We start from the raw sequence: 26,805 nt of genomic DNA on the forward strand, positions 1-26,805 counted from the left end.
AGATATTCTCACGGTTTGTCGATTTTTATGGAAAGTTAGTCAAGATTGGACAAACTTGTATTACACTCAGAAACAACGCAAGTATTGGTGGGTTCTTGAATCAGGATTGAGTGGTTGTAAGACTCATCTGTATGTGATCATAGTGGTTTAGTTTGCATGCATGTGTGATCTTCTAAGAAGGCAGCTCTCGTGCTAAATGTCCTCCTGTAATAATGACTTCACTGAGGGGTTCCCTGTCTTTAAGGGGTGGGATAGACCCAGCACACACACACACACACACACTGCTTCGCACTCTGAATGGTCTCCCATGGCAGTATCAGTAGGACATTGTCAGGCCAAACAAAAGGCCTTATCTCCCTTTTCCCTTTCAGTCTGGGTGATTGGCCAGGAGAAATGAGGAGAAAAGGCCATGTCCTCACCCGAGGCACCACAAATGTCAGCCACCTTCCTATCTCCATATAGCCAGTGTGTGTGTCTGAGTGTGTGTGTGTGTGGGTGCATGATGGGAGATCTACAACATTTATCTGTCTGACAAGGCTGCAGAGGCCACGGAAATCTTCCTGTCACTGTGTCAGAGTCATGAACACACACATTGAGGAGCACTCGCACACACACACACCAGTTTTATACACACACACATACATACATACATGGATGCACTCAAACAGCTCACAGCTTCAAATACAATGCCTCTGATGCAGCCGTAACACCTCAAAGTTGCAGTTTGGGTGTGTAACAAGACATGTAAATATTGGTATAATTGTTACAGGTTTATATAAAATTCCAGCAAATACATTTTTTGCCTTCTAAGCCACGTTTTCTTTAAGATTTCTTCATGTCAAAGCAAGAATACTACATATGGTACGAAGTCTCTACTGTGCCAAGTCTGGTGTTTGCTCAAAATGTTCCAGAGAAAAGTTGGAAATACAAATCCCCAGAATAACTTCTCAGCAACAACTTGAGTGGTTTACGGTGTATCGAGAGTAACAAAATCATGACTTACACAGATGGGAGCACAAATAGAGCACAAATTTAAACGACGCACAATTTGTTCCTTGCTTCAGTCCTGCCATTTCTTGATAAAAAGAAACAGATAAGACTCGTTTTCTAGAACAGGTGTCCAAATGGGTCAGTCTGTCTCTTCAGCATGAACAGAAAAAGCAAAAGTATATTGAATTTTGTGGTGAAAATAACTTTTATCCATTGATTTAACCAGAAAAATGTGAGCTTATCTTGAAAACTGTCCTTGAAAATGAGATGTTTGAAATTCTGATGTGTTTGTTAATACTGTATGTTGTATGGAGATGGTATGGTGTTCACTGTGAACCTTAAAGCTTTTCCCCATGTTCACTAAATTAAAAATATCCCTCAGAACTTTCTTTTTCTTTCCCCTTATTTGGTTGAAGTAACTGCTTTAAAATCTCCTTCCTGTCTACTGTCCATCATGTGAGCTCTCATCCACCACTGCTCTCTCTTCATGAGCTTTCCATCACTAATTGAAGGATCATTTTAGCCACACGATATGGCTGAAGACATTAATCAAGACCTCGTTAAGGGTTGTTAAGGGACAATTGCCCATAATTCCTCTAATCCACTGGATATTTAATTAATTAACCAGCAATTAGAGACCAACAACTGTACAGCTGGCATGTTCAAGCCAGACAGCCAATTTCAGATTGGCTCTGCTGTGCCATTAATTAGTATTTGACGTAATTTTCAATTACAAATCTGTGAGTTATGAATCCTGCTGTGTCTGAGGCCAGGAGGACACTTCTGTAAGTTCCAGGGTTTGATCAGTAGAATCACTTTGCAGCCTTAAAACAGGACTACGTTGAGTGTAGTGCACCACCTACCCAAATATGTTAACGTTAGCCCAGTAAGAACATGCTGACCTAGAAGTGCAAACATGGAAGTGTCTCTGAGAGTCAAGAGATTGATCTAAATACAAAGTGAATTGTTTTTTCTTAAGTATCAGTTTAACAGCTCTCAGTTTTTCTAAATTATATAAATATTTTTTGAAATAACGTCTAGAAACTCCGCAACCAACACTCAAACCACCTCTCATGTTAGTCTTGGCCTTAATGACACGGGAAATTCAGTTTTTCAGTTTTAATTTCCATCTTGCAATCATTATTATCTCCATTCCTTAATGTTACATCCTCTGCCAGTGTTAAAAGTAAATGAGCAATTCTAGGCTTCAACGTTAATGTTTTTTTTTTCCCACAAAACTACTTGCCCCTACACAAATTGTTTTATTTATTAGCAGTTATCAAATAACAATAAAATTGTCATGTTTAATCTTTATTTAAGTAAATGAAACAGAACAAGGACACGTCATACTACATGTCATAGATGCAAAGCAACGAACATTCTTGCATATCAAGAATGGTATGAGCCATCCCCGATATTTCAGTCAACACTGAATCCTTTAATCAGCCCAGTTTCTTTCAAATAATCAGAAATCATTTCTTCCACTCCAAGCTTCCTGATTTCCCTCTTTAATGTTAATGTTACCTGCTCCACTGATTCCTCTATTTGACAGATCTCACATAAACCTGAGGGATGTTTGTTTCACGCATCACACCAGGCTACTAAACTACTCAAGTTTTGATTGGCCAACAGCGCGTGCCAATATTCTACGACACATGCAAGGGGAGGGGTCTATGCTGCAAGACCATAATTTATGATACGATGATGATCAAAAAAAAATGATTGAAACATTTTTTATTTGATTACTTTTTTTTTTTTTTTACCACTTGCCCGATCGGGCAGGTCAGTTGCTAGATTTACTAGAGTTGTACTTGTTGAACCATGAGTTAACCTGTCCTAGACCTAGCACTAGAAACCGAGAACAAAAACGCAGCTTGATGAGCGTCACATTACTGTCACCGCTTAAGCTTTTTACATGCATATTAGATTAAAATTTGTCATGAACTAAGTTAAACTTTTAGAGCATCGTTTCTTACAGTTTACACTGACCTTTTTCCAGACTGAAACTATGGAGTAAATACCTGCAAGAAACTCTCTGACTCATCACTCAGATCTTTGTATCACACTGCACTGTGACGTCTCCCAAAGTCATGAACATACATACTGTACATTATTTCATTATTTACATGTGGTGTCATGGACAAACTAGTAATACCATATTGGTCTGAATCTAAGACAGCCCTGATTATAAGACAACCCCCCTTTTCCAACACCTCTTTACAGAAAAAGATACAGCAGACTTTCCCAGACTTTGTGCCGTTTGGAAAGTTTCCCTTAGATACTATTAATTAAAAGAAGAAAGATCTCATCCTTGAAGCCTTTTCTCTCGTAAAAGTTCCATTAAAGCAGAACATAAAGCCCACATTTGTGTATCTTGTCTATCAGTCACTCTCTCTCCTGTCAGACTCTTAGAAGAGGTCAGAATTATTTTCTCTGTCAGTTAGCATTTTGTCTTTTTGTCTGTTTGAGCTCCTCATCATCTATGACAGCGCTAATTGTGACTGTTTGACAGACGATACAGACCCCGGTCTGTTTCTACAGTACAGACATCATGACTCGTTTCCCCTCGTCATGAATATATTTCCTCCACAGCAGAAAAGCTCTTTACATGAGCCGTCAGAAACTACTGGAGGTTAAACTGAGCTAACCAAACACTTTTAGGGCTGATTAACTTTAAAAGACACTAATGGACTTTAAGACACTCGCTAGCCTAACAATAGTAAAGCTGCAAACAACCCATGATGAAACTCTCTCTGTAGAAGACAGTGTTATGAAGGTAAACTCCAAATTTAAAAAAGGTATCTGATGTTGTCAACATGTTATTGTCTAGTCCTTGAATTGAAGACGACCTTCACTTTTTCAAACGTATTTTCAAGAACAAAAATATTATCTCATATTCAGGCTAATATGGTCTTTAGGATGAATTTCAGTGGCCTCTATCACATGTCATGAACTTTGACCTTATATTTGGTATGAAAACTATTTTGCTGAACTTGCAGGTTGAACATTAAAATCTTTTAAAAAAATAAAATATAATAAATGTTCAATGTTTCCCCATTATATTTTTATTAATTTGGGAAAACAGCATTAAACCATCACAAAAACACAAAAAACATCACTGAGATTCAGTTTCAAGCTACAACGGCAGGATAAGGAAGGATGACAAAAAAGTTAAAAGATAAATTTTGTGTAATTTCAACAAAATATCTCACCATACACAAAGTAGTGTTGATCATAGATTCTGTAGTAATCAAGAAATCCATCAAACTATCATTCATGACTGGACGAGAATATTGAAATCAGGAATATCAGCCCTGCTCCAATCAACCCCTAAACACAGTATGACACTAATGAAACATGATCAAATAAAACTGAGAATATATTATTGGAAAAATATTATGGAAATATATTCATATTGAGAAGTTTGACATCCTGGTTGTATTCTTAATATGCAGCCTGGCTGAGGACCAGAGGGGGGGGGGGATCAGTACACCTGGGTCGCTGGCTGAAAGGACGAGCAGTAAACAATGAAGAGACGACAGCAGGGAGGGAGAAGGGGAGCGAGTGAGAGAGAGAGAGAGGCAAACAAGTCATTTGAGTGTGTTACTAATGTGTCTCTGCAGCAGGTGGGAAATCTATTACTGCTGTTTTCTAGACGCCTCTCAGCACAAACAATTAGAGGCAGAGAGGAAAAGAAAAAACAGAGTGTGTGCGAGGGGAAGACGGGGACGGATAAAGAGAGGCTACAGAATCAATTAGTCTTGTTAGGTGTAAGTTCACTTCACACACACACACACACACACACACACCTGCCCTCCACCCTGTCCCTCCCGTGCAGAAAGGGCCACCCGCAGACCATACGCCATCACAAAAGAGCGTGCAGGGGCGGCGATTTATCTCCCCACTTTCTTTCTGCTCCCCTCTCCCTCTACCTCTCTCGCTCTGTCTGCTTCTTGAAAGTATGGGCTTCATCAGCCCCCCTGTGGAGATCATTCATCCACACGGTAACACACACACACACACACGCACTGTGGGATTTTTTTACGCTAATTAGTGCTCAGACCGCCTGCCCAATTATTACCAGCCGTGCTCTAATTAGGACTTATTTAAAGTGCTCGTCAATTAGTCTTTAACATCATTGTCTGCCTGAGGGAGCTGGACCGGTTAACACTTCCTGAACCAGAGGCAGAGCAGAGAGGTTCAGACTATCAACAGTTGGGGTCCAGGGTTTAATAGAATATACTTTATCTACTGCCGAGTATCGTGTCAAACAGACATCATGGAAATTCTCAAATTTACCTCGAGGCTTTTAGTAGAAACAGGCTTTTGTAACAAATCTTTCCTAGTCTATAAGTGGTGCTTTCATTCAAATTACATGATCTTCTTCAGCTCATGGAGTTTGCCCAGTTATGAAAATGTATATGTTCAAATCTCCTTTTTTTCTGGTCAAAGTTCATTTGATTTGACTTCATTTGATCATACCACATGATGAAGACTAAACTTCAACAAGGTCAACATGGATGAAACATCCTTAAAGTGGTCAGCTAAAATGTAAATTTGAACATCTACATTTCCATGACAACTGGCTGATGAAGGTCATGTGATAATTTGTAATTCTTTTATTCACTGTAAACTACTGTTAATGAAACTCACACATCCTGCCCCAAAGTTTCAGATTAAGCCTTCCTGTGCCACAAACTGCATCATTTCTCTCCTTAGTAGTCTTTAATGTGAAACATCCACTGGAAGTCTTTAGTTTAACACCACATTCAGGTTGATATTATTTTAATATCTGCTTTTAAATTGAGAATTTACTGTGTTAAATGCAGTAATGATCCATTACACGTAACTTATATGGATATGCAAGACTATGGAGAGGCTTTTCTACTTTTTTTTCTAACAAGTCGACACTTTAGAGATGCACATGTTTCATGAGACATCAATGATTCAAAACGGAGACAGAGAGGGTTGGTTTGACTTGAGTGGAGGTAGGAAATCACTCACAAACACTGACATGTTGCTGCTCTGGATGAATTCTTTCAATGCCATAACTTGTCATTATTGATGTGTCTGTTGTTTGTCTGTGAATATACGGTACAACTTACTTCTCTGTGCCTTTTGTGTTCAACGCGTCCCCTAAGGGGCTGGTGGGGAGTTGTTCTCTGGCATGTGTTCAGTTCCCAGCTGTCTCACAGATTAATCAAACACTTTTCTTCAGTTCTTTTACTAACATGCTTTAATGCTGTATTAATGGCCTCCTATGATCCCATACTTCTAAATACTAACTACCTAAAAGGAACAGTCATACGCAGAGTCAAATTTGAAGATTGATACCAGTTCCATCTCTCCGTGTCTCATACAGACAGGTCCAGCATGTGGTTAATTGCAACTCTATCTGTATTCCACTTTACACTAATATCCAGAGTTTGGACAAAGGGAATAAAGCCACACATATGCCTAACATATCACTTAATTACTGTAAAAAAAAAAAATCTAAAGACTCATCCTTTTAAGGAAATCCTCATTTAGTGAAATCTGAACTTAAGTATTTGTCCGCCATCAGCTGAAAACATGTCGCTGCTCACTGAGAACGCCGCTTACTCACTCGTCTGTGATCAAGACTGCTGCTGTTTAACTGATACTACAGATAAGACTCAAAAATGGCACCAATAACGAGGCCAAGGTTGCTATAATCCATGACATGCGGGGTCGTAGCAAGTGCATCAGATAGTTGTAAACTCTCTCCTCCTCTCCCTCCCTCCTCAGAGCAGTAATCTGTCTGTCAGTGTGTTGCCAGTGACTCCCTGTGGGCGGCTGTCTGTTTGAGGCTGTTTTAATTAATTTCCAATCAGAGCAAAGTAAATTCATTAAGCACTCACAGCTCTGTTTGAAGACACACACACACGCACACACACACATCCACAAGCGTGTATGCAGCAGTGAGCATTAACATGAACCTATGAATGTGATATGCACTCATAGTATTGTGTCACTGTTTAATATATGTATTCAGTGGCATTTTAAACACAATAAATAAAACAAAAACTGTGTGTTTATTTAACTGGAGAAGAAAGGAATCAAAAAGAAAGAAAAAAACACCTTAAAATGTGCTGTTTTAAAAGATACATGGCTTCCAACTTTGACCAGATTGTGGATGAAAATGGAAACAGAACAGCAAAAGAGGCTTAAAAACAGAGAAAAGAAGATATTTTGACAATGACAGAATACAAAAACTACTGAAATATTGTGTGAAAGTTACACACTTGCTAGACAGAAAGGAAGAAAAAGAACATTTATTAAGATGACAAGACTTACAGTCTAATTGACTTTCCTTTATATTCTGTTTTTATTCCAATAATCTCTTTAATCTGAAGCACTTTATTTGACATTGCCTCATTTGTTGTATGTAAATATATCTTTGATTCTTCTGTTTTCAATATCTATTTGAGTTAAATTGCATGAAAGCACTTCTTTGAAATTGTGAATTGTGCTATATAAACAAGCTTGACTTGCCTAAAAATAATACTGTGTGTTCACAGAGAACGCAAAGCAAATTTATAGGCGCTGTGATTGCATACAGTATAAAATCAGTGGAAAGACGTGAGTAGACTCAAATTCACCCGGGCGGAGCAAATTGATGCGAGAGTTAAAAATGTTTCAATTAGATCGAAAAATCTGTGCGTATCCCGGGGCTTTATGGATGGATCTAATTCATAAACGTACAGAGACGAGACTGAAAAGAGAGACTAGAGGGAAATAACAGAGTTTCTGGTGAGTTCTGGATTCAGGTAGAGGCTTTGCGTTCTGTCTGAACACACCATCAGGATTCATCCAATGGTGAGCATCAATATCTACATCTATCTAAAGACGTTCATGAAAATTTGACTGTTAGTGTTTGAGTTCCAGCACTATGGCCAAAGCAACGACAGCAGTTGAAAACTTTTGTCCTGGTAGCAGCCTAAAGGCCTCTATACATTGTGTGATTCTGGTCTAACCAGATGACAGCTGAACATGAACGACATCTAGCAAATTATGGACATCAGTTCAAAACATTGGTCCTAGATCTCACTGTGAGACACGTCCACCGGTTTAGAGCTTTGGCAACCAAAGACAACCTACGTCAAAACTGTCAGTGTCACAGATTTAGGACTCTAAATTTCTCAGTGTGTCTGTTGCTACCCTGCATGCATCTACAAAGACACCAACTGGAGTACGGCATGAAATAATGTACAATACACACCACTTTAAGTGCCCATATACATTTACATGTAGATACCACATTGACATGAATACATCTTGAACGGTATTCATCATTTTTTAATAAGATAATGATAAAATAGTGCCTGTGTTATTGCCGAAGCTTGTTTTTGCTGTTGCTTCAAAACAGGTGCAGAGTTGATGACGTTTCTCTCTACAATTCACCAGACATTCATGGCACAATCTGACATGCCTCAAATTCGATATCATACAGTCTGACATAGATTGTAACCAAGATGTAATTAGAGCCATCTCACACAGTGTGACATGCAAAGAACCTGTAAGAAGAATCATTAAGAATCATCCTCTGAGAATCATTAATATCCATCCCAAATGCCAGGATACCCCACTCTGTATCAAACTGTTAAAACACTACAACCAAAACACCAAGAGACGTCGCCATCCTCTGGCAAAAAACAAGCCCTAAATATCAGCTAAGGCAGGATGCTTTACTCCAATAACAAGTCCAAAATTGGTTTCACCCTTCAGAGCTTAAAAGGCTTGAAATGAAACGTAAACCTGAAGGAATGCTCACATACAGACAGATCCAGAGTGTAGGTGGGAGGTGGCTGAGGAGGGAGGCTGGTTCGGTTTAAAAAGGAGGATTTATCAGGTCTAATCTGTCAGCAAACCAAGCAGATAAATCTACTCTTAACACATAGATATACACAAACACACACGCCATGTATATTTAGCTCAATGACTGTCTCTCTCTCTCTCCTTAGCCTTGTCCTTGTCAGTAAAAGTGGCAGAGGGAGAGAGCGGAAAACAATGTTGTCAAGCAAAAGAGAGGACGGAAGAGAAAGGCAGAGAAGAAGAATGATTGAGGAAGCGAGCCTGGAAGAGAAGGAGAGAAGAGGAGGAGGAGGAGGAGTCTTCTTAGAAGGCTAAAAGGATTAGTCCTCTCATCTCTCCTGGATCACAATGTTTCCTGGGCTATGTTTGATCAGCGATTGTGTGTGTGTTTCTGTGTGTGTGTGTGAGTGAGAGTGTATGAGAGTGTGTGTGTGTGTGTGAGATGTTTGCTCTGATATTGACGCTGCCTCATCCTGATCCTATTACACGGCAATAAACATCAGCTACCAACATGGGGATTACTGAGTGTGTGTGTGTGTGTGTGGAGATGTGTGCTACACTCATCACTCATGGTTTTGGCTGGACCTTTTACACACACTTACACACACACACACACACACACACACACACACACACACACACACACACACGTCATTTGGTTTGTGTTATTATCCATGTGAGGGCTGGAGAAGCTTGATACATTTCAGGAAAAACTGACAAATTTAAAAAGAATTTAAACTGAAAGATCATGATTGAGATGTTGTTTATATCATCTATTTTAATACTATAGATATCAGCTGATAAGCATTTTTCAAGGCTGATACCAACATTTTTCAGTTGCTATTTTGTGCCAGTTTTCAGTATTTTATATTTGACTTTTCATGCCAAAAGATAACACGTTAATTGGAGCATTTTCACATCTACTGGACACAGCTGAAGAGACTTTTTTCTGGCCTTCCATCCACACTGAGTCACCTCTTTCAACAACTGAAAATTGATCATTTCAAAACATGCTCTCCAAAGTGAATGCATTTTAAAATGGAGGCCTTGTATCGCGGTGCGGACAATGGTAAGCTCTTTCAACAAGATGATTTGATTGTCATGTTGTCATGTGATACTTAAACCTTGAGGTAAAGTTAAACTGTGCTCTTCTATCTTGCTCTGTAAATGAAAAGCTAAATATGAGCAATGGCCCGTTCAGCTGAATACTAAACATTCGAACAGATATGTATGGGTGTATTTTAATCTGCCACCTCTATCAACAGGATGATATTCTATGTCTGTCACCAAAAGGATGCTCTTCAGCTAAACATACTGGGGGTTTTTGGGGTTGTTACAGGATGCAACTGTGAAACTGTGAAAACAGTAGTGGATGACAAATTCATTGATAGTGATTACAAATCAGAAAAGGAAAAGATTCCACCAACATGAGTTGAATGAGTAATGAAACTGCATTCATAAGTACAACACAATATAGGGCTGCAACTAATGATTATTTTCAATTGCAATTCCATTTTTGGGTCTATAAGCATCCAAAAATGGTGAAAAATTACGATAACTGTTTCCCAAAGCCCAAGGTGACGTCCTCAGATGTATTCAACAGTCCATAATCCAAAGATATTTAGTTTACCATTATAGAGAACTAAATAAACCCAAAAAACTAAGTGATTAATTGACTAATCACTAATGATAATAATAATAATAACAATAATAATAATGGTTAGCTTGGTTAGCAGTAAACTAACTGCAGAACAACTAAATTAAATCAACAATCGCAGAACAAGATTAGCTACAGATAATGCTCTAACAACAGCATTCATTTTGGGGACTAGCTAGCTTTGATAAACGATACCTGCAAATATTTGCTTTTTACCAAAACTGACAAAATGGTGGATGTAACAACGATTTAACACCTCTATGGTTCAGGTTGGGTTATGTTTAGGCCACTGACACTACTAACAGTAGCTCTTGTTTGGGAAAGATCAAGGTTAAAAGGAACTGATGTGACTATTGGTAGGAGACATGACATGGACCCAAACTCCTCGCTAACAGGTTTTGTGGGGCTTTTAAGTCAAACTATTTCTGCTCTAGAGAGAGAACAATCATTACTCACATGTGACCAAAAAAAACAAAACAAAACACAGGTAATTTAAAGCATTTGGACAAATAACTGATGCTGTTGTTTTTCTGGTGAGGATAGTTTCCCATTTCAGCCACCAAAAATGGATCTTTTCAAAAAAATGCTCTCTAAAGTGAATGAAATTGAAAATGACGATTGGGCGCTGCAGCGCAGACGGGAACAATGAGCTCTTCCAACATGGTGACATTTGATTGTCATGTAATCCCCGATGTCTCATTGTGATCCATTTTTGAGAATCTTGACTTACTGTTGCACTCTGTTCTTCACATTTGCTCCGAACAACAAACAAAAATCGAGACAAAAGCACAACAGCCACTTGACAGAAGTGACATGAAGCTCTCCAGTTGAATATAGAAATTCCACCAAAATCTGGTATATTTACACCTCTGAAACAGCATTTGGACCATAAAACTCTCCATTAAAGCCAGAATAATGAACAGTTTTCACCCTCATACCACATTGGTCTGAATCCATGAGATCATATTTTTAAGAAAAAGCCAGTATTAGCTCTCGTATATTTTAAACCACTCTGTATTATACTTTTCTACCTTGATAAAAAGAGCAACGGCTCCTTAAACCAATCCGTTTGTCGTCACGCTCTTTCTCCTTTTCCCTCCCTCCTTCCTTCCTTTCTTTCTTTCTCTCCTCCTTTCTATTCCTTCACACCATCCCTCCCTCCCCCTGTCCACCCCCCATCCCTCCCATCGCCTTTCTTTCTTACAGAAAATCTAAAAGGCTGACATGCAAATGGGGCTTATTAAATCCTATTAGGCCGTCTGTCACAAGCCAGCAGAGAGAGGGAGGGGAGGAGGGGGGTAGAGAGAGTGTGAGTGAGGGAAAAACAGAGCGATATAAACTGAGAAAAGGGAGGTTTAGAGGATAGAAAGTGGTGAAAGAGGATGCTTTTTCACTACCAGCTGCAAGCCACTACGTTCTTGCAAATATCTACTGTACATGTTAATACAGAGAGTGTATACAGCATAAGTTAACCGGTTTAGTTTGGTTAAAACAAACTGGTGCATTTGCCTGTTCAAACCAGAACTAAAAGGCATCAGTGCATAATTTTTTTCTTTGGTATGGACAAAATTAACTAAACTACAGGTGTAAAAGGCCTCATGAAATCAAGAAAAATGCATTAGAGTATGAAGAAGAGAATTTTTACTCCCAAATCATCATCAAAACCAAATTTGTGGAATATAATTGATGAAGGTCAGCGTCTACTGAATGAAAAGAAGCCGCTATCCAGGTCATTTTCAATATGTTTTGGTTCTGTAGCACAAAGCTCTCAGTGGAGAAATGAGGAAGAGCAGGTAGTACAGTACTGTTCGTCTTTGTGTCTATCACTGGAACCATCTCTGATTTTGCGAGAAAGAATTTAAGCCTTTTCATTCTAAACTCAAGCCTCTGAGCTCAGGTTTTTATACATGAAAGCAACTTCTCATGAAATAGAGACCTGCCTTCTTATAGCTGATAACAAAAAGGTTTACCATGCTTTACGATCCTCTGCAAAATGAATAAAATGTAGTTGTATTAAGAGTAAATGCAGAAGATATGTGGACTCTCTAGCCGTTTACTGTACGATATCAAAGGAGACAAGGCACTTTCAAGGACTATGTTTTTCATGGTCTTTTTCTGCAAATCACGTGTACTTCTGTGTGTCAAAAGCGACCATTTTGGCAAACAATTCTGCTGTTTTAGAAAATTGACAGTATTTTCTTAACTTTTAAACATAAACGGTAGAAGTGCTAATTGGATCTGACTAATCAAACACAAAGCAGGTGCCCCCGATACACAGCTAGAGAGTTGGTGTGAGGGTCATAAACGTTGGTCTTGTTTTTAATTCTGTCACAATAATAAAGGCTTTTTAACTTTTTGTACTTTAACAAAGCAGTTTGCCTCGAATCTCTAAGCAAATCCATTCCCTTTCTTTGTGTCCAGTATTTTCTATACTGTTCCAGGTCACTACATTAGTTTGCCATTCAATTAGGGCTGCAACTAACAATTTTATTCATTTTCGGTTAATCTGACGGTCATTTTCTCAATTAACAGATCAACCATTTGGTCTATAAAACATCAGAAAACTGTGAAAGATGCCCATCACAATATGGTTAAGTCCACAGTGACATTGTGAAATGTCTTATTTTGTCCAAGCAACAGTTCTAAACATCAAAATATAAAATGTACAGTAATGTAACAAAAGCAACAAATTCTCACATTTAAGAGCCTTGAACCAGCATGTTTTTGCAGTTTTGCTTGAAAAATGACTTAAATGATTAGTCAATTATCAAAGTAGTTGCTGATTCGTTTTCTGATGATCGACTAATCATTGCAGCGCTACATTCAATTCAGTTCATTCAATTCATCCCCAATGGGGCAAACTTTTTTTTGTCAAAGCTAATTTATTGTTGTGAGGTAATGCAGAGTGAGTTTGCAAAGCAGTCCTCAATAACTTGGATCACCACACAAAGAAAATGTTCCTTTTACATAAATGAATGCAGACTTGATGTTCATTGTGATGACTGCACAATTCAAACAAGTTTCAAGCCAATTGATTTTCATATTGTACAGAAATGAATGGAAACCAATGGCTGTCTGGAACAGGAATAAGACTATGAAACTACAGCCATGCTAGAGGCTGTACTTGGACACGGCGGTGCTTTCAGCCAACACTAGCATGGAAACTCACTTGCAATGACAATTCTTACATGCTGATGTTAAGCAGATATACTGTTCACCTTGTTCACCAGCTTTGTTTAACCTACTGCATGTGAATATTTGACATGAACCCCATCCCTAAAATACATCCATAAAACTACCAAATACACCCTGAAATGTAAAGTATGTATATAATTTGTAGCTTGGAGCCACAACTTGCAAACACACTGGTTTTTACAGTTTACATCCCGTGCTGTAATGACTCATTAACAGCACTAACACAGTTACACGTACAGTGTGTGATAAAAATACAGTATTAAGCCTTCAGTGGTACAGGACATCAGCAAGGTAATGTGAGGCATTTAACAATTTAAGTTAAATTAACCTTAATTAGATACATTTTCAGGTAATTAACATATGAGTAGACATATGACAGGTTAATGATGGAGGATGAAGATACTGAAAGTTAAAGTAAAATTAGCACCTCATTAAAATATAAGTTATGTGACTGGTTGGCGGACTTTTTGCAAACATCAAATCAAGTAAGATTACGCAACATCAGAGCGTTCTCTTTGCTCTGAATCATGGCTCTCATTGTCTTTTCTTGGCCGTACTGGTGCTACTGGGCCAAAGTCATGTATGTGAACTAAACACTTCATGTAATCTGAATTTGCTCTGGGCAACATATTACAGGTTGTTACTCCTCTCCTCCTTGTTTTCCTTCTCATCCCTCACTTCTCCTCCTCTCTGCTGCTCTTTCTCTTTAATTTTCTTTTTCAATGATGAGACAGAGAGGAAGAAGGCTGCCTTTCTCCTGCCTGTCAATTATCCCCCTGTCTGTCTCTCCGTCCGGCTTAATTGGCGTTTGGGAGACGCTAGCGTCGTCCCAGCGGGCTCGGCCAGGACAATGGAGGCCCATATAGCTGACCGGCCCTCGACTCAGCCCAAATTGAATTGGAAATCTTCCATCTTCTCTTTAGCATAACAAAGGGGGTGCAGGGTTTTTAGACAAAGGGCCCGTTTTAATGGAGAAAATCAATCTTTGGGAGGAAGCGGTGGCATTGTCTCCCATCAGCTGTACAGGTGTGTCTCGCCCACGGTGGCCTTAATCAGAGGTGGCAGGGGAGAGATCTGGAAGCTACATCTCTGTCACTGTGGGGAAGACTGGCAGTTGGAGAGGGGGGGAGGAAGAGGAGGAGGGAGGAAGAAGAGCATGTGCCTGTGTGTAACTGTAACATCCTGTGGTTCTGGCATTGACACCGCAAAGGTTACATTCCCTGTGAACTGGATGGACCCTCAGTAAGTAGAAAGAAATCTTCTTAGTGGAGTCAGTTTGGTTATAGGTCTTCCAGAGTCAACGGTCATGGTTTTACATGACATTGTTCATGAACTAGTAGAAAAGCATGTAAAGAAATATCTCAAAGACCAGGAAAAGAAACTGGAAGGCTATAAAGTACACCAGAACCTCACCAATTAAAATTTGAACTGAAATATCAAGACTTGCACTGAAAGACTTGACTCGAGACTTGTTGTACTAAATTCAGATAAAACTGAAGTTATTGTGCTTGGCCCTAAACACCTTAGGAACACATTATCCAATGATAAAGCTGCTCTGGATGGCATTACCCTGGCCTCCAGCACCACCGTAAGGAATCTGGGAGTTATCTTTGATCAGGATATGTCCTTTAACTCCCACATAAATCAAATTTCAAGGACTGCCTTTTTTCACTTACGTAATATCTCAAAAATCAGGCACATCCTGTCCCTAAAAGATGCAGAAAAACTAGTTCACGCATTTGTTACTTCTAGGCTGGATTATTGCAATTCCTTATTATCAGGCTGCCCTAACAAGTCTCTAAAGACTCTCCAGCTGGTCCAGAACGCAGCTGCACGTGTATTGACTAAAACTAGAAAAAGAGATCACATTTCTCCCATTTTAGCTTCACTACATTGGCTTCCTGTAAAATCTAGAATAGAATTTAAAATCCTTCTCCTAACTTACAAAGCCCTTAATGGTCAGGCACCATCATATCTTGAAGAGCTCATAATACCGTATTACCCCACTAGAACACTGCGCTCCCAGTATGCAGGCTTACTGGTGGTCCCTACAGTCTTTAAAAGTAGAATGGGAGGCAGAGCCTTCAGCTATCAGGCTCCTCTTCTTTGGAACCATCTACCGGATTCAGTCCGGGGTGCAGACACCCTCTCTATGTTTAAGAGTAGGCTTAAAACTTTCCTTTTTGATAAAGCTTATAGTTAGGGCCGACCAGGCTCGCCTTGGATCAGCCCTTAGTTATGCTGCTATAGGCCTAGACTACTGGGGGACTTCCCATGATGCACTGAGCTCCTCTCTCCTCCTCCTCCTCTCCATCTGTATGCATTCATGTAACAGCAATGCATGTCACTAACTTTGCTTCTTCCCCGGAGTTTTTTTGTGCTTTCTCATCTCACAGGAAAACCTGACTCCCGGGCCGAACCTTCGCGGTCCTTCACAGTCCTGATGGCATCCTTCCCTGTCGGTTGATGCTTGTGCTTGTTGTTGTTTGTTGTTGTCATTGTTTTTCTGCTGTCCCCCCTCCCCCTTCCCCTCTCTCTTTCTCTCTCTCAACCCAACCGGTCAAAGCAGATGGCCGCCCACCAAGAGCCGGGGTCTGCTTGAGGTTTCTACCCGTTAAAGGGGAGTTTTTCCTTACCGCTGTCGCCAAGTGCTTGCTCATGGGGGAATTGTTGGGTCTCTGTAAATTAAAGAGTACGGTCTTGACCTGCTCTATGTGAAAAGTGCCTTGAGATGACTTCTGTTGTGATATGGCGCTATATAAATAAAGATTGATTGATTGATTGATTGATTGATTGTGAAAGACCTGATACTTGAAAGGCCCTAGACTTGACCTTGGCGTAAGACTTGTGGCTTCAAATGAAGGGTTGAGACCTAATGTGAGACTTGACTTAACTTAGAATTGAATTAAAGGACTTATAGGCTTGAGAAGTGAAAGACTTGAGACCTGACTTGAAGGGCATGAGACTTGACTTAGACCTGTCTGGATTTGACCTAATTAGTTTTGACTTGATTTAGGACTGAAATGAGGAACTTGAGACTTGACTTGGACTTGCTCTAAAAGACTTGTGACTTAATCTTGGGCTTGACAACTGAGATTTACATTGAAAGACTTGAATTTGCCCAAAAAGGCTGAAGTTGTTAACAAAACAACTAGTGACAACAGACTCTTTCGTGGCCTTTTTGTGTTAAATACAAAAATATTGCTCGCTAAAGTCAATATCAAATAGTACATGTAGGAGAAAACTGGGAGAATCGTGTGTAGTCTATGATACGCTGTTACATTGCGATGCTCTAAGAGGCAGAGCCTGATGAAAAGGAGGATATAAAAATCCTCAGAGCTCAGTTGCTTGCCTGTCTTCTCTTGAGGGAGCCAAAAAAACAAAACCTGACGCCAAGAGAGGAGATTTGGAGAGACATGGATTTGGTGGCTGAGATTGTTGTCTGACTACAATGTTGTGAAGGTACAAGTGAACACAGTGGATCGCCTGGAGCGGAGAGGATACTGTGGATTACACTGGCAAAGAGCTTACTGTCCTCCCTGCTTTGTGTATCTTTCACATGTGCATACACGGCAGTCAATCAAAAAAGCTTTGGTCAAGTTTCTTTTTTTCCAAAAATGTAAAAACCAAAAACTGACCAAAAAAGGCAATGAAATGTAATAAATGAGCATATTTTAGCAAGAAGGAGCCTGGTGCATCAGTGGTTTGTGTGGAGTTTGCCCACATCAGTTTGTGAGTGTGTCTATCAATATGCTTTACTCCTACAGACTGGTGACCAATCCAGGTGTACCCTGCCTCTTGGCCCCCTGCGACGCTGTACAGGATGTGTGGGTGTAGAAAATGGATGGATGGATAAATAAACTACAAAGCATTTGTATTTTAAATGCATCCAACAGTCAATCATCTTGTGACCCTCAAAAAATATTTTAACAACAGTGGTCTAAATTTGAATTTTGGGGTCTTTCCTGTTGATAAATCTTATCAACTCAGGATATGCAAAAAATCACTAATTTGCTATAAAAATCTTGGCCTATATGTGCTGATGAGCACTGCTAATGCTTGCTCGATGTTGTCACTGATGCTACTGTAGCCAGTAAATAGACGGAAATGATGAAGTGCTTGTGTTTATGGCAGTATCCACCAGAGGGTCCCACTAAGACATTCATGTATCTGACTGATTATATTTTCACTTCAAGCATTATAGAAGTCAAGCAAGGCAACAGGAAATAAATGGCTGCACTGTAATTCAGGCTTATCAGCAAAGTCTTCCGATGTTCATGTGTTCTACAAATAAATAAAACTACCAGATCAAATTTGTGCTCTAAGTGCAGTTTTGTCACACCCAACTGAGGTCCATGAGAAAGCATTTTTTTGCATTAACTTGGACAATGAAGTCATACCTTTTGCATTAAAGTGTGATATGAAGTGATGGGTGTACCCTTGAATGATTTCTTTGTCCAAACAATATTTTTTGAATGAGGCCATAATCTGTCACAGCTAACTGACATCTTTCTCTCTCGCCGTCTGTTTCCTGTTCTCTGTCAGTGTCTCTCAGCCGGTCTGTCGGTGCTGTTAAGGAGTAGTCTTTCAGGTCTGGGTGTTTTGATAAGGTGAGTGTTTGTGTTTATCTGCGCGTTCCCAGCTCCGCGCATTACCATGAGAATGGTTTAAGCCCTCTGCTAATCCTCTGTGTCTCTGTTGTAATAAATGTCTTCATTCACACACTCCGCAGCGGAGAGGGGACAGGAATACACGACAGCGGCAAACATATCGCCTTCCACGGATGATGCAGTCAAACATGTCACCTTGTACTGACCTGAAACTGCAGCTTCTACCTTGGCCCAATCAACACATTCTCCACAAAATACTACAATTTTTGAGTCACAGCCGATGAAAAGTGACGTTCTGGCTTTTCTGGCATGTCCGCAGTTTGGACTCTTGCAGTTTGAGCAGTTCCACAATCTGATTTGCCACACGGGTGCTGTCAAAAGATCCATTATCAACTGTAGTTGGTCCATTTTAATATTATTTGAATAGTAATGTACATGCTGTGGCTAACTGGAGTCTTGATTGAGACTGTACTGTGATAGAAATAAAACTGAACTGCAGACCAGACAGCAGTGTTAATTTCATTAGTGAAAACTGTGACTAAATATGTTCGTCAATGACCTTTTTTCTATGACTAAGACAAGACGACAAGAAAGTGGCACAGATGTCATTAAACACTAACTGTGACTATATCAACATTCAACATTGGTGACGGAAAAAGATGAGACTAAAATGTAGTTTCAAAAAATCAAAACTTTACCAAAACCTCTCTTTATTTTCATCAACCAATAAGAGGAGACAAAATATTATAGACTTTTTTTTTTTTTTTTTCTAAATTACAATCTAAACATCCTGTTCATTGGATGTCATGTGCAGCAGTTCTGTTTCTTGTGCTGCGCCTGTCATATCAGGGCAGCACCACAAGCACAGTGAGGAGCACATCGACTGTTTTACAGAAAGCAAGTTAACATTAAGTTTGTCTTGTACTTGAGGTAACCAAAAAAATGATTTCTGTACAGCTCTTATTGTTTTATAATAGTCTTAAAGAAAGTACTGGGCCCCAGTTGTTGAATAGTGTTGGTTCAAAATAAATAATACAAATCAGAACATGTTCCATATCTGGATGTATTCTTTAAATTGATACCTTGTCCTCCATCAGACTAGACACTTTCTGCAAAGCTACATTCTTAATCATTCAACCTGTGTTTTTCATCAGATAATAAGATAAAATCTTATGTGAAATAAGTTTGACTAAAATGAGACTAGACTACATTGACTGAAATGTTCAATATAATCAGATGGCTAAAAAAGATTTAAGACAGTTTTCATTGACTAAAACTAAAAGAGTTATGGTTTTCTTTGACTAAGATGAGACTAAAATGCCCAGACATTTAGTCAACTAAAACTTGACTTTAAAAAACAGGATGAGGTTTGGCTGAATACGATAAAAACTAACAAGGACATTTGACACAGGACTAAGACTAAATAAAAACATAGCTGACAAGATTAACACTAACAGACAGATCACATTATCTGTGTCTTTCCAGTCATCTATACAGTATTCTTGCTTCACATTAAGTTGAATTGTACAAGGTAATGCTGCCATCTTGTTTAAGTAAAACTTAACTTATTAAACTTATTTTGTAACTGACAGTGTACAAAACCGATTGATCCATACCGAGTGAGCATAAAGTCATACAATTAAACCTTGCATTGTGAATTAATAGCGTTAAAAACAAGTACAGTGTCTTCCCAGCTTTACACAAACCCACGTATACAAATCGGGAACAATTCGGGGCTCCGCATCTTTGCTCAAGAACATGTCGACACATGGATAGAAGGAGCCACGATTGAACCATCAAGCCGATGATTAATGGACGGCCTGCTCTCCTACTCTTAACAAACACATGTACGGATAATAATGTAAATCTGAATTCAGTATTAGTTACATTCACATAGTTGTGCAGTCAACCAAAACAAAAAGTCAAAAAAGCAAGTAATCAGATTCCTCCTCTTTTTCTAATATGATGTGATTGTGGCAAAAGGCCTTCAGCCATGCGCTGTGTTCACTAATTGTTAGACATATAACAGACATATGTTCATGTTCAGACCTGATATGAAGTTTGATTTGAGTGATCAATCACGGCTGGACAACTAAATATCTAAAAAAAAAAACATTCAGAATCTGATCAGCCAAACTATATCTGGAGGTCAAAGACACATGAGACCACATCGTTTTAGTGTATGTGTGAATATGTTTAACTGTGAATCCTACTAACATCATCAAAACTCAACGGCTGAGTTTTGAGTTTCTTGGATAAAGACATTTTAAAAACACATGTTGATGTCACAAGTGTGAATACAATCAATCTAGATATGAAGGGCATGTCCTAAACCTTTTACAACAGGCACTTAAATACTAGACACAGTTAATAAATAGAGTGTAGTATAAATACAAGCCTGGATTCGCCTCATTTAATTTCATTTAACTTCATCCACCACACTCTTTCCAGAAAGGCCGTTCAGTGTGTGTGTGGGTGCCTGTTAGAAGAGCTATTTCAAACCTCTCTAAAGCCTGAATGTTGTGTAATCTCTGAGGAGGAAAAACAGAAATGAAATACAATGATGTTTGTTCTAAAAAGAAAAATTGCCAGAGCAACGGCAATCACAAAGCTGATGTCACAATGTAGTCAGTGTCCGAAAGCAGGTTATACTGTCGTGACAGCCTCTGTCACTTTCAGTGCTCCTCCTGCTGTCCTGTTTTTCCCCTTTCGCAGGTTGAGATAGGTGGAGCTATTTAGTCGATGTGTTGCACCTGAGCAGTACTGGGCCTAGGTTATTTAGGCTGGCTCCTCTATTCAGTCTCTCTCTCATCATCATCATCACCACCTACCCTTTTGGTTTGCTTTCTTTGTTTTTCCTACCCAACACCACCCATCAAGTCAACACTTCATACACTTACAGACTACGGATTAATTTATTAGGTTACTTTTTTCTTACTTCTTAATAAAATATTATGTGAAATTCTCTAAATCTCTTTGTCTAGCGCATTGAGCCTGGGAAAGTCTCTTTGTTCAGCTATGGTTTATGTCACTGCAAAGTTTTCCTTGTAGGTAATAACATGCAAACCAGCGAGCTAAACTAAAAGCATCAGGTGTGTCCCAGAAGAATTTTCCTCAAAAGAGCCACCAGACAGGTAAGTAGCAAATGGGGACGCTTTAACAGCTATCATAATTACAAGCTGTGTCTGAAATGCGAAGGATCTACCCCTAACCCTTTTTACTGACACCTACGACCCCCTGATAAAACTCAAATTTTGTGAGGGTCTCAAAAATGTCATTATTTGGTTTTTACTTTTACTGTGCATGTAAATGTTGAAAAATGTTAAACCCTTTTCAAAATAATAGCAAAAGGAAAGCTACAGTGGGACAGTAGTAGCTATATCTATGTAGATTTCCATATATGTCACTCATCATGGGGTGAAGAGGAGCTAACGCCTATTTTTATGAATGTAATTGTATTGTATTTTTTTAAAAATTCAAATAAAGCACTTAAATGTCTGCAAGGACCAGCGGCACAGCAAACACTGATTCTTCTCAATCTGTCTCCCAGCTTCCCTCTCCCTCTCTGTCCTCCCTCCCCCATGTCTCCCTTGGGACTCCCCCCTGTCACCCAGAGTTTTCCCCACACAAAGCAGTCTATTAAAAAGCCTTTAGCGAGGCCATTCACTCACAGTCTGCTTCCGCAGAGATGAGGAATGAGTTTAGGGTAAAGGTTGGAGTGTGTGTGTGTGGGGTGTGTGTGGGTTTGTTGATGTTTCACAATGTAAGGTCTAGGCCTTTGGGCTTGGGAACTCCCGTACCCAAGGGGTTTAGTGTGGCATAATCCCATATAATGACACAAATACACACATAAATATACTATGAGTGCTAATGACTATAATAGAAACAGTGCATTTAACTGTATTTTATTCCTTTTTCTTTTGGTTGTAAATCATGTGTTTCATGGGGAGACGAGTTATCAAAAGTTAAAATCCATCACTGTACCACCCACACCGTTAGCCCCTCTACCAGATCAGCTGTCAGTCAGTTTAGAAGCAGCGCAGCAACGAGCTCTTAGCACCATAGATGGAGACTAAATAGAGAAACTGAGGCTCTAAAGGATTTCCACTTTAACGTTCAGCACAATAATAAAAGTGTTTGTCCATCGCTGTGCAGACAGGTGCTCGTACAGTACAGTCAGCAAACACACAGGACTGCTGTGTCTGTCGTGTGTGTTTGTGTGTTTAAACAGCGAAGAGCAGCTGTCAGGATCACTGGCTAGTCACCCTCTTACACACACTTACAGACTGTACACAGTCACATGAAAATTATTCATTTCAGTACTGTATCCCAAACCAAAGCCAGATGATATACAGTGATACAATGTCAAGAAAAACAATGACAGCGGCATTTTTGTCTGTTCCTGCTGTTCACAAGTTTATGTGACTTTGAACTGTGGTGTGTTTATGTATGTATGTACATATATGTCTGGTAAAGGAAAATCCTATTAAAGGGAAATTATTAGTGTAGTATTATTATAAACTGTGTGTGAACAGTAAGTTTTATACAAATGCTTTTGACAGTTCTTCTAATACACAGAATGCTGTTAAAGTTTTCCCTGATTTTAGTGACCTCATGACCTTTCCTCTAACGCCACCTCTAGGACACATTTTAACAGTGACAACTGTAACAGGAGAGCCCAAATTTCTCTCCATACTACTGACCACATATATCCTTGCAATATATATATATATATCTATATCTAGAGAGAGAGAGAAATGTTTATGCTGTTTTTATTTCTATACTCAAATAGTTGAGTCTGTGGTTTGTCAGTGTTGCCAGATTGGGCAGTCTTCCACCCTATTGGGTTACATTTGATTGGACAGGTAAAGATGGTTTCGGGCACGAACTATAATGAGATAATTTGGGCTGTTTTTCTTATACCATATAGGTAATTACCCCAAATTAAGAGTTACAGTATTCATTAGATTACATTCCAGTGAATCAGCCCCTCCTCTCCTCCTGTTAGAATAGGTATGATTGAGCTTGACAGGGACCCTGTTGTAGTGTTGATTTCTATAAGCTTAACACAAAATGACTGCATGGCTGAACTTTTATTATGTCCCAAAGTCTTTTTTTTCTGTTTATGTGATGTTATCCAACAGAGGTGGTGGAGATGATTTTTCATTATTGTAGCTGTAGCTTTGGGTTTGCCTAGACGCAACTTTATTTCTTCTTGCATTCAAAGAGCATAATAGGGAGGCTCTGATGGGAAATTCCTTCCCAGCGCTGCACAACAACAAATTTATCAAAGCAAGTCAATTATTTCATTTAAACTTTCATAACATAACTCCTCTCACTCTAGCAAACAGAATTGAGACTCTGTAGATCTGAGGGCCAAGATCATGCAAGTCTCAATCTGAGGATCAACTGTTTGTATACCCAGAGAGTGTTTCTGTCATGATACTTTACTAACAACAAAGGCTGGGGCAGAGGAGCGAGTGACAGACAGAAGATGTCTGAAACCCACGGTTAGCACCTTTGCACTTTCTTTCTGTTTGAAGAAGATGAAGGGATCTGTGGGGAGGAAGGTGAGATGGCATACCTCTTCAACACCTTTGATGCTCAAACGGCAGCAGGAGATCAGAGACGGACAGATGGAGAGAGGGAATGGAGGGAAGAGCAACAACATATTGCAAAGAGAGTGGAGAGAAAGGAACTAAGTGTTCCAGCAGTAGAAAGACAGAGATGGAGATACATGGGAGCAATAACTTCTATGTCAAAGATATTTCTCCCTTCCTGTGTTAAGTGCACTGCTATTGAGGTATGTCAAAGCAGTGCATTTAGTCTGGTGCTGCGCTGCATGCTCACACACACACATGAAAGGTCCATAACAGCAAGAATCTCTATGCTAACGTGTGTGTGTGTGTGTTTACCACAATAAGTAGATTGTCTAGCCAACATGCATCTTTCTGTCCAGCAGCCAAATGGAAAATTACACCCTGGAATTGGCTCAGCTCTGCGCTGCTCACGCACACACACACACACACACACACACACACACACTATTTCTACAAGGACCCACATTAACATACATTAACAGCCCTGCTTTAAAAAAAACAAGAATCTGTTGGTGGGAGCATTTTGCTTCAGGTAACAGCGTGTTTGCGTGATACATCCACAAGTTTTAAGAGTTATCAGATGCCAAAACACTGCACAGTGGTTTATAATACTATGAAGAAGGATTTTACAACTCTGGGAGTTTATCACAGTGACAATCATGGACAGACCAGGAATGTGGGCTTGCATGTATTTAGTTCCCATCGCCAGACAAGAATGTCACTATTGGACGATTCTGCAAAACCCTGGATTGTTATCAATGCCAGCGTTTTTAAAATGTTTCGCTTTCTACAGTATCTGCGCATGGCAACTATGGTGTGACTTAGGTTAGTGAAAGATTGTGGTTGTGACAAATAAACTGTGGTTATTGTTAGGGTTAGCTGACAAAAACACTCTGTTAAGGGAAAGGAAAAATTGTGGTAACACTTAATAAACAAGTGAACATTAATTTGAGGTCTGTGGTGAGAGATGAACTCTGACTTCCTGCATGAAAGCCCATCCACCACCCCAACCCCCAGACTTGTAACATATGGAGCACGCCACTTCCTGCTCTGACAAGGAACATTGTTATTCAGTGTAAAACAAGAGATGGAAAATCGTGCAGTATGGATGTAAATCCTGTGGATTTGATTAACCACTATAGTGCCTTGACAGATGATGTCACACTGTACTGCGGCAAAAGTTAGGCCGCCCTTAAATGGAGCGATGCAATGCTAACTCTAGTACTTATTAGTTAGTCCAAACACTGTGTCTTTAAAAAGATGTTGTGTTATGCTGCTGTGAGACTCAGTATGTTCTGGTAGCCACTGGCTAGTATGGTACCAATAAATCACATTTTTGATATTGTTATTTTAGTCAGATATTATTATTAGTGGTACAGTAGTAGTAGAAGTATTCTACATCAGTACTCTACAGCAGTTATTCACAAATAACATTTCATTATTTTTCACCACTTATTCATAATTTTATATTTCTTCCAAACTTCTTTTGTCGAAGTGACACAAAAATAAAGTCTGAGTCACTATTGGAGCTTTGCAACACACAACCTCCTCTCTCTGAACCCTCTCTGATCTCATAAATCATAAAGATAAAGGATAAGGCAGCATATTATTATATTATTCAGTGTATTTTCAACAAATCCTATGAAAAGACAAAAACCAACAATATCGCCAGCTTTCTTCTCTGTGAGACAGTGTATTATGGGGAAGATGGTAAAGTTTTGTACAGTACATGCAAAGAAAAACCCGGGTCACAGGTGGGGAAATAAACTTAAAATCAGAACGAAGCCTGACTTTCCCAGTTTGTACGAATTCACAATGAATTCCTTTGCAGAGAAATGTTATTTCATGTTTCATGTTATTTAAACAGGAGTGCCAAGAAGATGACACAGATTATCACAAGAGTCTTTATTCCCTATCTAATGATAAAAGTAAGCATTATTGAGATTCAGTCAGATTTTGGGGATAAGCAGAATATTCTTCAAATTATTTAGTCTGAGTGAGACGTCAACTAAGAATGAAGATTTGACTCTTATTGCAAAAATTCTTAATTTCAAAGATTTATTTAAAACCTTTCACAGGCTTTATTTTGTCAGGATACAGTAGATGTGACCTTTCTGGTTAAAATGTCATTAATTTAATTTTGTTCAACGCAAACTCACACACACAGTTTACTACGAGCACACACGCTCATGGTTTGCAGTAGGATGAGAGATGGATGGGCAAATATTAAGCTGTGACAGAGTAAACAATGCCCTGGTAACCAGATGGCTGGACACACACACACACACACACACACACACACACACACACACACACACACACACACACATTTGACAATGTCTATCAAAACTCAATAGCTGGTGATTTGAAAGAAAAATCAGACACCGTAGAGGAGCCAGAGAGAGAGAGAGAGAATGAGAGGCTTGTTTTAAAGCGGCGATATCCTCAACCCATTTATCATCATCTCTTTCCAGATCTGAACAACCTTCTCTATAATCATCCAACACTTTTTCTACATTTCTTTATCTCATTGTCTCTCTCTCTCTCTTTCTGTCTGTCTTCACTGCTCCCTCTTTCCCTGCGTCCTCCGTCTTTCTGACAGCGGCTGAGGTGACACAGACTAGATGAAGTCTAAAGGATTTATTAATAAACCATAAATAAATCCATCCATTATCTATACCCACTTATCCTGTGTGAGTCGTGGGAACTGGAGCCACACAGAGCGGCGATGAACAGATAGCTACTGGTTCAGAACTGCGGACAGCTCCTTCGCTGCTGACAGTCTCAGCTTTAGCACCACGGCCAGCGACCCTCACACTCCTGCCTTCAACCCCTCCTCTCTTTCTTTGCTGTCCCTCCTCCTTTCACCCAGTTTTCCATCCCAGAACTAATTACAGATTTTTAAGTCCACACGACACAT

The 26,805-nt window shown here is 39.4% G+C and overlaps 1 long non-coding RNA gene across 2 annotated transcripts in view; it reads left to right on the plus strand.

The window, feature by feature from the left end:
- The window catches only part of LOC122976026, a 102,556-nt gene extending 93,141 nt beyond the window's left edge, over positions 1–9,415 (plus strand). For both annotated transcript variants that reach the window (XR_006400787.1, XR_006400788.1), the window contains one exon: positions 8,973–9,415. This is a non-coding gene — a long non-coding RNA (uncharacterized LOC122976026). The remainder of the gene's footprint in view (positions 1–8,972) is intronic.
- Positions 9,416–26,805: the final 17,390 nt, after the last annotated feature.

This window comes from Thunnus albacares, chromosome 24 (genome assembly GCF_914725855.1).
Source record: "Thunnus albacares chromosome 24, fThuAlb1.1, whole genome shotgun sequence".
NCBI lineage: Eukaryota > Metazoa > Chordata > Actinopteri > Scombriformes > Scombridae > Thunnus > Thunnus albacares.